Source organism: Pongo abelii, chromosome 18, assembly GCF_028885655.2.
Source record: "Pongo abelii isolate AG06213 chromosome 18, NHGRI_mPonAbe1-v2.0_pri, whole genome shotgun sequence".
In the NCBI taxonomy this organism is placed as follows: domain Eukaryota; kingdom Metazoa; phylum Chordata; class Mammalia; order Primates; family Hominidae; genus Pongo; species Pongo abelii.
In genome coordinates this window covers 56215929-56229177 of record NC_072003.2, presented here as the reverse complement: position 1 = coordinate 56229177, position 13249 = coordinate 56215929, and positions in this window count along the sequence as shown.

The window sequence follows — 13249 nt, the reverse complement described above, 5'->3', positions numbered from 1 at the left end:
CCCTTATGTTATCGCGATAATTGCTTAATATGTTTCCATGAATTCATTTATTTTTTACTTAAATACATATATCTAGGAATTAAACTTTCTCTCTCAGTTGCCATAAATAGAAAGAGGCCAAAATACAATGACTATGAGAAAAAGACATTGAATTCTTGCCAGATACTGTTGCCCGACAATGACCCCAAGCTTGAAGCCTGCTGTTGCATGTAAAGTAAAACTCAGTAGAAAAAGGGAGAGGGCTTCATGCGTGCTAGAGAAACTGTAGCATCAACCTTTCCCTTGCTCTGATTTGAAAGCTTGAAAGGATAATGTCCTCACTCTAGCATTTCGTGGCATTTGACACTGCATCTGGGTACCCCAGAAAGAGTCCTCTATGTAGACTTTCCTTGATATGCATAAAATAACTCTGGGTGGGTATACAGCCTCTGAGATCATTGGCTGCCTCTGGGAGAAACTGGGTATCTGGGGGAAAGGGGCAGAGCAGGGGGAATGTCTGTGGCATTTGAATTCTGAGTCGTGTGAATGTGTTATCTTTCAAAAAATTACAACATACAGTACTTTACCTACAGCTGGGGCCAAGAACTGCCCTGCAGTAACTGTGACCAGATGGCCAAGTGCTGCCTCCTCAGAGCCCCTAGGAAGGAGCCAGGGCTGAGGGATGTGGGCAGGATGCTGTTCCCCAGGCAGGGCCAAGGAAACATGAGTTGGGATGGCCTTGCTCAGTCGCCTCTCAGGGGGTCCTGCCCTAGTCCCGAGTTTGCACCTGCTCGAAGCCCAAAGCTGCCCAGAACCACGTGGGGAGCCGGGCTGACCCTCACTGTTTCCCAAGGCTCAGAGACATAAGCTGATTGCCCCTGGGCACCAGCCCTCGGGTTCGTACCCACAGACCTCTGGAGCCCCCTCACTGTGTGAGCATGTACCATCGGCCCTGCCGGGGTCGGGGCTGGAGGTGAGCCCTTTAGCCCAGGCCTCCCCAGCACCCCGTCCTCTGATCAGGCTGGAGGAACTTCATTAATGGGCTGTATTTCTCCAGAAACGTGAGGACTTCCTGGCGGCTATTGTCTTCTTGGCTGTTGTTTCTGTTCCCTTCCTGGGGCCACGGAGGGCAATGACTGAGGGTGCCCCTGGCCAGGGTACTGGCGGTCAGTGGCTGGGCCTGGAGAGAAAAGGGCGGTGGGCCCCATCCTCTAGTGCAGCCTGGGTGCTGGGGGCCTCCCAAGGGTGGGAGACCCTGGGGATAATGGATTAAAAAAAAAAACAAATAACTAAACCAAAAAACCAAAAGAGCCTATCCCTTTAAACTTAGAATCCTGCACCTTAGACTCTTAAAACTTAGTAAGAATCATACTAATATCAGCTGTATTTTCGAGATAATGCTTTTTTGTATTATCTCATTTAATCTTTTTTAAATTATTTTTTAGTCTTTTTAAAATTGTAGTAGAATTTAATTTACTGCTTAATGAAAACTTACCACTTTAACCATTTTAAAGTGTACAATTCAGGGGCATTTAGTACATTCACAGTGTTATGCAGCCATGAATTTAATTCCAGAACATTCTCATCACCCCAAAATAGAGCCCCACATCCAATAAACAGTCATTCCCCATCCTGTCCTTTCCCAGCTCCTGGCAACCACAAATGTGCTTTCTGTCTCTATGGATTTGCCTACTCTGAACATTTCCTGTAAATAGAGTCATACAGTGTGTGATCTTTCATTCCTGGGTTCGCTCTTTTCTTTCTTTCTTTCTTCCTTTCTTCTTTCTTCCTTCCTTTCTTTCTCTTTCTTTTCTTTCTTTCTTTCTTCCTTTCTTCTTTCCTCCTTTCTTTCTTTCTTTTTCTTTCTTCTTTCTTCCTTTCTTTCTTTCTCTTTCTTTTCTTTCTTTCTTCTTTCTTCCTTTCTTTCTTTCTCTTTCTCTCTTCTTTCTCTCTCCCTCCCCTCACTTCCCTTCCCTTTCTTTCTTCCTTCCTTCCTCCCTCTCTATCTTTCTTTCAACAGAGTCTCGCTCTGTTGCCCAGGCTGTAGTGCAGTGGCACAATCTCGGCCCACTGCAGCCTCCACCTCCCGGGTTCCAGCAACTCTCTTGCCTCAGCCTCCCGAGTACCCAGGATTACAGGCACCCACCACCACGCCCAGCTAATGTTTGTATTTTTAGTAGAGGCGGGATTTTGCCATGTTGGCCAGGCTGGTCTCAACTCCTGACCTCAAGTGACCTACCTGCCTCGGCCTCCCAGAATGCTAGGATTACAGGCATGAGCCACCGCGCCTGGCCTATGTCCCTTAGAGGAATGTCTTCAAGGTTTGTCTGTGTTGTAGGCTGTGTCTGTACTCCATTCCCTTATACGCCTATACCACACTGTGTTGGTCCCTTCACCCGTCAGTGGGCACCTGGGTTGTCTGCTATCTCATTCACTCTTCACAGCCACCCCTGGGATGCCTTGATTGCCCTGCTTTATAGGTCAAACAGTAAGGCAGAGAGAAGTTAAACTACAAGCTCCAGGTCACATAGGGACAGAAAGCCAGGATTTGAGCGCTTCAGGAATTTGGGCTCAGTGCTGGTCCCAGCTTCTGAGAATACCGGAGTCAGAGGGCAAGAGGCTTGGGGTCACGGAAGCTCACCCTCTCTCACAGGGGAGACACAGTTCCTGGGGAAGGGAATCCCTGGGACAGGGAGGGGCAGGATAACCTGCACCCTCTCCCGCCTCTGTAATCATAACCTGCAAAACATTGTCGTGGAGGAGAATGCAAACCCCGTGTGAATTTTTAAGCAGACTTTGGTTTTTAGAAGAATTTTAGATTTTCAGAGAAACTGAGCAAGGTTCCCATATACAACCCATACTGAGTTTCCATTATTATTATTATTACTATTATTATTATTTTTATTATTATTATTGAGACAGGGTATCACTCTGTTGCTCAGCCTGCAGTGCAGTGGCACAATCCTGGCTTACTGCAGCCTCAACCTCCCGGCTCAAGGGATCCTCCTGTCTCAGTCTTTTGAGTAGCTGGGGCTACAGGCATGTGCCACCACACCTGGCTAATTTTTAAACATTTTTTGTAGAGATGGGGATCTCACTATGTTACCCAGGCTGGTCTCGAACTCCTGAGCTCAAGAGATCCTCCTGCCTCAGCCTCCCAAAGTGCTGGGATTACAGGCATGAGCCACCACCCCGGCCTCATTATGAACATCTTGCATTCATACAGTATATTTGTTAGAATTAATGAATCAATGTGGATACATTACTGAAATCCATGGTTATTCAGATGTCCTTAGTTTTTACCTAATATCTTTTTCCTGTTCCAGGATCCCGTCAAGAATACATCACATTTGGCAAGGCATGGTGGCTCATGCCTGTAATCCCAGCACTTTGGGAGGCCAAGGCAGGTGGATTGCTTGAATCCAGGAGTTCGAGACCAGGCTGGGCAACACGGTGAAATACTGTCTCTAAAAAAAAAATACAAAAATTAGCTGGGTGTGGTGGTGCACACCTATAGCCCCAGCTACTTGGGAGGCTGAGATGGATGGGAGGATCACTTGAGCCCCAGAGTTCGAGGCTGCAGTGAGCTGTGATTGTGCCACTGTACTGCAGCCTGGGTGAGAAAGTGAGAGCATACCTCAAAAAAAAAAAAAAAAAATCACATTTAGTTGTCACGTCTTCTTGTAGCTGTGACAGTTTGTCAGGTTTCTCTTGTTTCTGATGGTCTTGACAGGTTTGAGGAGCAGTGGTCAGGTATACTGTAGGACGCCCTTCTGTTGGGATCTGTCTGATGTTTTTCTTTTCTTTTTTTTTTTTTTTGAGATGGAGTCTCACTCTGTCGCCCTGGCTGGAGTGCAGTGGTGCAATCTCGGCTCACTGCAACCTCCGCCTCGCGGGTTCAAGCGGTTCTCCTGCCTCAGCCTCCCGAGTAGCTGGGATTACAGGCACCCGCCACTGTGCCTGGCTAGTTCTTGTATTTCTAGTAGAGACAGGATTTCACCATGTTGTCCAGGCTGGTCTCAAACTCCTGACCTGTGATCCACCCACCTTGGCCTCCCAAAGTGCTCAGATTACAAGCATGAGCCACCGTGCCTGATCTGATGTTTTCCTTATACTGGCGTTACGGGCTGTTGTGAAAAGGGTCACGGAGTTGAAGTGCCATTTCATCCCATCATATCCGGGATGCCCACTATTAGCATAGTTCATGACAGCTGATGTGACCTCGATCACCTGACAGGTCTTATTTGTCAGATTTCTCCACTGTGAAGTTAATTCTCCCCGCTCCCCCTTCCTGTACTGTACTCTTTGGAAGAAGGTGACTAAGGCAGCCTGGAGTTGTGTGTGCCCTCCTGTAGGGTGGAGAATCTACAGAATTCATTTGGGATTCTTCTGCACAGAAGATTTGTCTCTTCTTTCCTGTTTATTTTTATTTTTATTTATATATTTATTTATTTTGAGACAGGGCCTCACTCTGTTGTCCAGGCTGGAGTGCAGTGGCAAGATCACAGCTCACTGCAACCTCCGTCTCCCAGGCTCAAGCAATCTTCCCACCCCAGCCTCCCAAGTAACTGGAACTACAGGCATGCCCCACCATGCCCGGCTAATTTTTGTATTTTTGGTAGAGACAGTGTTTCATCACATTGCCTAATCTGGTCTCAGACTCCTGGGCTCAAGTGATCTGCCCACCTTGGCCTCTCAAAATGCTCTCCCATTTATTAATATGAATGTATTCAATCATCTATGTTAGTATAGACTCATAGACACTTATTTCATACTTTGGGCTATAATTTGATGCTTACTTTATTTATTTTATTGCTCAGGTTGCTCCATCTTTGGCCACTGGGGGCTCTTTCAGTTGGCTTCTGCGTCCCTGTGTCATATCCCTATGAAAGTCGGTTTTCCCCCTTTTTTGGGGTCCCATGTAAATGTATAAAGATAAAACACGAGCTTTTCAGTACATTTCCACCTTGTTGTGACAACCCAAACTAGGGCCAGGACTAGGGTAAGGCAAGTGCCTGACAAAATTTAAGGGGTGCCAGAAAAACTTAGTAGTTACCATTTAAAAATCAAAATTATGGACTCGGCATAGTGGCTCACTGCAATCCCAGCACTTTGGGAGACCGAGGTGGGTGGATCATCTGAGGCCAGGAATTTGAGACCAGCCTCCAACATGGTGAAACCCTGTCTCTACTAAAAATACAAAAATTAGCCAGGTATGATGGCGGATACCTGTAATCCCAGCTACTTGGGAGGCTAAGGCAGGAGAATCACTTCAACCCAGGAAGCGGAGGTTGCAGTGAGCCGAGATTGCGCCACTGAACTCTAGCCTGGACAGCAGTGTGAGACTCTGTCTCGAAAAAATGATCAAAATTATGGACTCAAATGAATATTTGCACACCCGCATTCATAGCAGCATTTTCCATAGCAGCCCAAAGTGGAAGCAACACAAGCGTCAATCAATGATGAGTGGATAAACAACATGTGATATATCCACACAACGGAATATTATTCATCCTTTAAAAGGAAGGGAATTCTGACACACACTACAATGAGGATGAACCTTCAGGACATTATGCCAAGTAAAATGAACCAGTTACAAAAAGACAAATACTGTATGATTCCACTTATATGAGGTATCTAGAGTAGTCATATTTAAGAGCCAGGCAGTAGAAAGGGAAGGGTGCGGTGGCTCAGACCTGTAATCTCAATGCTTTGGGAGGCTGAGGTGGGAGGATCACTTGAGCTCAAGAATGTAAGTCTGGCTTGGGCCATGCAGCAAGACCCCATCTTTCCAAAAAATAAGTAAATTAGCAGAGTACGGTGGCATATGCCTATAGTCTCAGCTACTCAGGAAGCTGAAGTGGGAAGATCCCTTGAGCCCAGAAGTTTGAGGCTACAGTGAGCTGTGATTGAATCACTGCACTCCAGCATGGACAACAGAGGGACACTGCCTCTAATAATAATAATAATAATAATAATAATAATAATAATAATAATAGAATGGAGGTCACCAGAGGCTGGAGGAAGAGAGAACGGGGAGTGAGTTCATATTTAATGGAAATAGAGTTTCAGTTTTTCAAGGTAAAAAGAGTTCTGGAGATGGGTTGTATAATAATGTGAATGTATTAAACGCCACAAAACTGTACACTTAGAATGGCTAAAATGATCAATTTTATGTTATATATATATTTTACTATAATAAAAAAATCAAAATTAATGCAAAAGGTCTATAATGGACAAAGTGTCAGAACCTTAAGTAAACACTGAATCAGTATTACTAATTTTCTCATTTGCTTCCATGTCCAACAAGCCCTGTTGCGGCCCTGTTGTTGAGCCGGTTCCACGGCAGAGCAGGGTGACAGCCCGCTGACCCCAAGTTCTTCCTCCATCCACTCAGTCATGCCAAAATCGCGCCTTCAGAGGATAAGGCCAGAGAGAGGAATCTGTGGCAGAGCTGAGCCCAGAACCCAGGTGGAAAATTCCCACCCTAGGTGGGCGTGATGGCTCATACCTGTGATCCCAGCACTTTGGGAGGCTGAGGTGGGCAGATCACTTGAGGCCAGGAGTTCCAGACTGGCCTGGCCAACATGGCGAAACCCTGTCACTACTAAAAATACAAAAATTAGCTGGGCTTGGTGGTGTGTGCCTGTAATCCCAGCTACTAGGGAGGCTGAGGCAGGAGAATGGCTTGAACCTGGGAGGTGGAGGTTGTGGTGAGCCAAGATCACGCCGTTGCACTCCAGCCTGGGTGACAGAGTGAGACTTGGTCTCAAAAAAAAAAAGAAGCCCTCCCCCTCCCCCTCCCCCTCCTCCTCCCCCTCCTCCTCCCCCTCCCTCTCCCTCTCCCCTTTCTTCGGTCTCCCTCTCCTTCTTTTTTCGGTCTCCCTCTGTTGCCGAAGCTGGGACTGTACTGCCGTGATCTCGGCTCGCTTCAACCTCCCTGCCTCAGGCTCCTGTGACTCTCCTGCCTCGGCCTGCTGAGCGCCTGGAATTGCAGGCGTGCGCCGCCACGCCTGAATGGTTTTTGTATTTTTGGTGGAGACGGGGTTTTGCCGTGTTGACCGGGCTGGTCTCCAGCTCCTGGCCTCGAGTGATCTGCCTGCCTCGGCCTCCCGAGGTGCTGGGATTGCAGATGGAGTCTCGCTCACTCAATGCTCAATGGTGCTCAGGCTGGAGTGCAGTGGCATGATCTCGGCTCGCTACAACCTCCACCTACCAGCCTCCTGCCTTGACCTCTTAAAGTGCTAAGATTACAGCCTCTGCCCCGCCGCCACCCCGTCTAGGAAGTGAGGAGAGTCTCTGCCTGGCCGCCCACCGTCTGGGATGTGAGGAGCCCCTCTGCCCGGCCGCCCCATCTGGGAAGTGAGGAGCGCCTCTGCCCGGCCACCATCCCGTATAGGAAGTGAGGAGCGTCTCTGCCCGGCCACCCATCATCTGGGATGTGAGGAGCGCCTCTGCCCGGCTGCCCCATCTGGGAAGTGAGGAGCGCCTCTGCCCGGCCACCATCCCCTATAGGAATTGAGGAACGTTTCTGCCCGGCCGCCCATCGTCTGGGATGTGAGGAGCGCCTCTGCCCGGCTGCCCCGTCTGGGAAGTGAGGAGCGCCTCTGCCCAGTCGCCCAACATCTGGGAAGTGAGGAGCGCCTCTGCCCAGCTGCCACCCCGTCTGGGAGGAAGTGAGGAGAGTCTCTGCCCGGCCACCCATCATCTGGGATGTGAGGAGCGCCTCTGCCCGGCTGCCCCGTCTGGGAAGTGAGGAGCGCCTCTGCCTGGCCCCGTCTGGGATGTGAGGAGGGCCTCTGCCCGGCCGCCACACCGTCTGGGAGGAAGTGAGGAGTGCCTCTGCCTGGCTGCCCCATCTGGGAAGTGAGGAGCGCCTCTGCCCGGCCGCCACCCTGTGTGGGAAGTGAGGAGCGCCTCTGCCTGGCCGCCCCGTCTGGGAGGTGAGGAGGGCCTCTGCCCCGCTGCCACACCATCTGGGAAGTGAAGAGCGCCACTGCCTGGCCACCCCGTCTGGGAGGTGAGGAGCGTCTCTGCCTGGCCGCCCCGTCTGGGAAGTGAGGAGCGCCTCTGCCCGGCCGCCCCGTCTGGGAGGTGAGGAGCGCCTCTGCCTGGCTGCCACCCCGTCTGGGAGGATGTGAGGAGTGCCTCTGCCCGGCTGCCCCGACTGGGAGGTGAGGAGCGTCTCTGCCTGGCCGCCCCGTCTGGGAGGTGAGGAGCGTCTCTGCCCGGCGGCCCCGTCTGGGAAGTGAGGAGCGCCTCTGCCCAGCTGCCCTGTCTGGGAGGAGAAATTCTTCTGCCTTGGGATGCTGTTGATCTATGGCCTTTCCCCCAGCCCCGTGCTCTCTGAAACTTGTGCTGTGTCAACCCAGGGTTAAATGGATTAAGGGCGGTGCAAGATGTGCTTTGTTAAACAGATGCTTGAAGGCAGCATGCTCTTTAAGAGTCATTACCACTCCCTAATCTCAAGTACCCAGGGGCACAAACACTGCAGAAGGCCGCAGGGACCTCTGCCTAGGAAAACCAGAGACCTTTGTTCATGTGTTTATCTCCTGACCTTCTCTCCACTATTATCCTATGACCCTGCCATATCCCCCTCTCCGAGAAACACCCAAGAATCATCAATAAATACTTCATAAATAAAAAAATAAATAAATAAATAAATAAAAGAAAAAAAAAAGAATAGAAAAATTCCCACCTTACCAATACAGGGATTCCATCCATCTAAGCTTGGCCATATGCTTCAAGTATTTAATTAATAGCAAGAACTAGCTAATCAGTTAAGAATTTTGAAATGTGGAGATTATTCTGTATGAATATGAACAGAAGACGTAAGAAAGAATTATTTATTTATTTATTTTGAGATGGAGTCTCCCTCTGTTGCCCAGGCTGGAGTGCAATGGTGTGATCTTGGCTCACTGCAACCTCTGCCTCCCGGGTTCAAGTGATTCTCCTGCCTCAGCTACCTGAGTAGCTGGGATTACAGGTGCGCGTCACCATGTCCAGCTAATCTTTGTATTTTTAGTAGAGACAGGGTTTCGCCGTGTTGGCCAGGCTGGTCTCTAACTCCTGACCTCGAGTGATCTGCCCACCTCGTCCTTCCAAAGTGCTGGGATTACAGGTGTGAGCCACCACGCCTGGCAAAGAAAGAAGTTTAGAAGTCCAGGCAAAGAAATCAGGGGAAGCTTCCTGAAAGAGGTGGCCTTAGAGGGCAAAAGGGAGAATTGGTGAGTGGAAGCAGCCATAGGCCGGTTGGTGGAGCAAAGCTTTGAGAGCCAGTTGAGCTAGCAGGGCAGAACCTGGACAAAGCCTGCTTTCCAGACTCCAACTCAGTGGTGTGCTGGTAAAAGTTTAACAACCAGCTCTTGGGGGACCAGGCAGGAACCCCAATCTGTAGCCTTTGCCAATTTCTTTGCCAATTTATACCACACATATTTACCTCTCACCATGGCCAACTTCAAGCTATGAATGTGATGTCACTGAATGCAGAATTGGTAAGAAATACACAGTAGCACATAATTCTACAGTATAGCCATTTCCACTATATGGATCCAATCAATATCAATAACCACAAAGCATCAATAATAGTATGCTGGACAGTCTCTGAGCCTAGTTTGGCTCAGGAGGCTGCCCAATAAAAATAAATAAACAATAATAATAATAGTGCACTGTAGCAAAGTAATTCACAAGTGATGAGTTTTGAGTGTTAACTTTGTTCACCTCAGCCTCCTAAGTAACTGGGACCACAGGGATGTGCCACCATGCCCGGCTAATTTTGTTTTTATTTTTTGTACAGACCAGGGTCTCCCTGTGTTCCCCAGGCTGGTCTCCAACTTCTGGGCTCAAGCGATCTTCCAGCCTTGGTCTCCCAATGTGCTGAGATTACAAGCGTGAGCCACGGCACCCAGCCCATTATTTTATTTTACTGTTTTGAAAGACAGAATCTCCCTCTGTTGCCCAGGCTGGAGTGCAATGGCGTGATCTCAGCCCATCGCAACCTCTGCCTCCTGAGCTCAAGCAATTCTCATGCCTCGGCCTCACGAGTAGCTGGAATTACAGATGTCAGCCACCACACCCGACTAATGTTTTTGTCTTTTTAGTAGAGACAGGATTTTGCTATGTTGGCTAGGCTGGTCTTGAACTCCTGACCTCAAGTGATCCACCGCCTCGGCCTCCCAAAGTGCTGGGATTACAGACGTGAGCCATCTTGCCCAGCCTATAATTTTGTTTTTAATAATAGCTGTGTTCAATAATTGGCTCACAAAATTCCTGAAAATTTAACGATTGACTCCCATGAGCAGACCAGGCTTCTCCAGCCCTCCTTGAACTGCATGAGACTGCCTCTTGGAACTTAAGAAGCTCCAAACCTTACATCCCACCAGGGTTTGCGCTGGGACAATGATCTGAGCTCTGTCCTCAAGCATGTGTTTCTCCAGGTCATTGACCTACGGCAGGAATGCCCGGCCCCTTCCTCAGCCCTTGGTTGCAAACAGGAGGCCACAGGCTCCTCACGTCCTTCCAGTCAAGGCGAAAGGTCTCTCCTTGCAGCCTAGAGTGAAGCCTTCCTGCCCCAGCTGGCTGACCCCTAGTTCTGCCTCTCTCTTGAACCTACAGGTGTCTTGATCCCCGGGCCCCACCTCTGCAGGACAGAGCCAGGATTTCTGGGAGGGGTCATTACAACCATCCCCCATCTCTTAGCCTGGGACTTTCTGCAAAAGAGTTAGGGGAGCAGGCCACAGAGCAATGGCCTGCCTTAGATCACAGCTGCTTTTAATCCCAGCTTCCATCAGGCCTGGGTAGAAGCCCTGCCACCTCAGATCACCAGGCACAAAGTCCCAGCACTGGGGCAAATCATAATGTTGGGCCTCTCTTTTGCCCCAGCCTCTCCACCCTAAGTTTATTTTCATCTTGACAGCACCCCATTCCTCCCACCTAATCCCTACATTCATCTTCCCTTCTTCACGATCAACACTCACTGTCTTAATTTTTTGTATTTTTAGTAGAGATGGGGTTTCACCATCTTGGCCAGGCTGGTCTCGAACTTCAGACTTCGTGATCCCCCCGCCTCGGCCTCCCAAAGTGTTGGGATTACAGGCGTGAGCCACCGCACCTGGCTGCAGACAGCCTTATGAGGACGTGTGCATGGATACGTGGGCACAGATATGCACGTGTGCACAGATACACACACACCACGTACACACAAGCACCCAGCTACACCTGCTTGTGAGACACACACAGGTACACCTGTATGCCCACAGCACCTACCCCAAATACACACACTCAAACATCTTGGTATGCACCTCATTTTTCAAAAGACATTTTCATGGACTATACATTCACAAAGCTTTTAGCGTTCAGTGTTTCCTGAAACCTTAATCCTTCAGGAACCACGGTCATGATGCTGTCTTTTCTGCATCTGCCCTAGACTGTTATTTACTTAACCTTTTAAACGGACTGGCTTTTTTACTTATGTGGATTTTAAAGGGGAGCTTTATATCCCCACTTTAAATGGAAAATACATTTATCTAATACATTGAAAAATAGCATGCTATTATAATCAAGTGTTTTTGGCTTTGTACGGTGGCTCATGCTTGTAATCCCAGCTACTTTGGGAGGCCAAGGCGGGTGGATCGCTTGACGTCAGGAGTTCGAGACCAGTCTGGTCAACATGGTAAAACCCTGTCTCTGCTAAAAATACAAAAATTAGCTAGATGTTGTGGTGGGTGCCTGCAGTCCCAGCTACTCAGAAGGCTGAGGCAGGAGAATTACTTGAACCTGGGGGCCAGGGGCTGCAGTGGGCCAAGATTGTACCACTGCACCCCAGCCTAGGCAACAGAGGGAGACTCCATCTCAAAAAAAAAAAAGAAAAGAAAAAAGAAAAGAAAAGAAAGGAAAGAAAAAGAAAAAAAGAAAAAGTGTTCTTCCACCTAGAATGGTTTTGCACACCTGCCACTGGGTCCCGTGTGCCACTCTGGGGAAGCGCTCCTTTATTTCACTCCAGCCTTGTGACCTCTGTGCGGGTGGGCAGAGCAGGTTTTATATGTCACAGGGTCTGTTATGATGAGGAAGTGAGAATTCAGTGGGGTGATGTGACTTCCTCCAGGCCCCACGGCTGCAACTCACACCAGCTCTCCTGCCCCACATCTGGTGCCCTTCCCTGGGGACAACCCCTCTGGCCTCATCCCTACAAATCACCTCCCCTTTCAGTCTAATGCCAGCAAGAAGGTTGTCATCAGAAGAGACCATCCGCCTTCCTTGCGCTGTATCCTCCAGTAGCACCTCAAGGTGGCGCCTCCTAGCCAGCCAGGGCCACCGCTCACCCTCCCAGGGCTCTGTGCAGCCCTCCCTGGCCCCGCATCCTCCACCCTGCCCTCTGTCATCAGCCATCCAGTGCTTATTCCCCCACCCACTTCTTGGAACATTCCCTCTACCTTCATGCTCTGACCTGAGGTCTGCTGCCTTCCCTGCAGGCCTCAGTGGGGCTGTTCTTCCTCGCACACGCCTCCTCGCTCTTCCCTCATAAAACTCCAGCTCCTTGAAGTACGCAACATCAGACTCTGCTGCCCCCGCCCCATGGTGGCTCCCATCCCATCTCGACCACATCCCGTTTCTTACTGCGGGTCTCTGGCCCTACGTGCTCTGGCTCCACTTCTGGGCCTGATCTCCACAGCTCCTCTGGGCTCAGCTTCAGACACCTGCCACAGTGCAGGACACACACATACAGGACACATGTACCCACTCCTGCCCCAGGGCCTTTGTCCTTGCAGTTCTTTCTGCTTGGAGGCTCTTCCTCCAATCTTTGCTTGGTTTGCTCCAGCTCATCATTCAGGTGTCACCTCCTTGGAGGCCCTCCCCGACCACTGTCTAACCACTCATCTTCCTGGTGTCAAAACCACTGCACTCGAAAATGTCCCCTGCCACGTTATCCCCTCTCCTTTCCATGCTTTTTATCCTAGCCCTTGTCATTTTATGTCCACTTGTTTTTTTGTAGTCTCTGTTGACCTGCCAGGGTATAGAGCCCATGAGGACAGGGATCACCTGCAGCAAGTGGGTCCCCAGGAGCTAATGGGTGAGTGCTGACAATATGGTACATATGCCTACTCATGTGCTCTCCAGCCAGCTGTGTGCACACAGATTCGCAGCCTATCCATGTATAGGCACCTACACAATCAGGCACACAGATTCTCATGTACACAATGGGCTTCAGAGGGTCCAACTCTGCAGCTGGGTCAGTGGTGCTGTCCCACCCCACCCTCCGGGTCCCCACAAC